This window comes from Octodon degus, unplaced genomic scaffold (genome assembly GCF_000260255.1).
Source record: "Octodon degus isolate 3935 unplaced genomic scaffold, OctDeg1.0 scaffold00267, whole genome shotgun sequence".
Taxonomy (NCBI): Eukaryota; Metazoa; Chordata; class Mammalia; order Rodentia; family Octodontidae; genus Octodon; species Octodon degus.
The window spans coordinates 689144-690269 of NW_004524843.1; positions in this window are offsets into that span (position 1 = coordinate 689144).

Below are 1126 nucleotides of genomic sequence, written 5' to 3' on the forward strand. Positions count from 1 at the left end.
CCTGGCCCCTTCATACTGTTTTTACAGCTGCTGATTTCATAAAAGGTGCATGGAGACCAACAAGTAGGGCAAGAATGTTGACAGAATGTGGAGTCAGGTAACAGTTATTTGGAGTTAAATGTTCCCCAAGGAGGGTGAACCTGAGAAACATTCAAGGCTTTGGCACTGGACACTGATGTGCCACAACCTAGCCAGAAGGTGAACGGAAAATTGATTAGCTCTGAAGAGCAGGGAGGACCGAGTTGAAATGATCACAAGTGATTGGCTTTTAATGATCTGCAATTCCTAGTGTGTACTGTTGCTTCCAAGTAGTTATTGATTCTCTCTTGAGATAGAAAACACCCTTAATTGTATTTCTACGGTTTTTCATATGCAATGTCAAACACATCTTATTCTAATTGGAGATAATCAGGTAGGTGTCCTAGTCATTTCTTTGTCACAAAGACGCAGTATCCAACACCAGCAATTTAAAGGAGAGGTTTATTTTTAACTCACAGATCACAGAAGTGTCAGTTCATAGCTGCCTGTGCAGCCTGGCAGAGGGAGATCTCAGAGGAAAAGGTGCGTAACTTGAGGCAGCTGAAGAGTAAGAGAGTAAATGAAGTAGCCAGGAAGGGGGGCAAACCCTTGCAGGTCATGCTCCAGTTACTGGTCTCTTCGGTCCGGTAGGTTTCGTCTCCTCACAACAGGTCAGCTGCAAGCCCCATCAGCCAATCACCTTCCAAAAAGCCTCACCTCCAAGTGAGTAAAACTTGGGAGACATCTAGATAGAAACCAATCATATCAGGCCAAATAGCCATAGGACCAGGACAGCCAGTGACAATAGAAACAATGAAAAACTTAGAGTATCAAATGCAAAGTATGGTTTTATACATTCAAGAAAATAGAGATTAACTCCTCCAGAAAAGGATTTAAAATTTTTATAAAAGGAACAAATGAAAAGTACAGACAAAGAAAAATTCTGTGCATAAATTTATGAAATTAATAGTGTTGTTTTTATGGTTTATGTCTAGGATGTTTCCCCGAAGTCTCATGCTTTCACAGTTGGGACTTTTGCAAGGTGATTGAACTTTGGGATGCTGTACTCACAGTTTATAGGGATGTGTACTGTTAAGAGCTGGCCTGG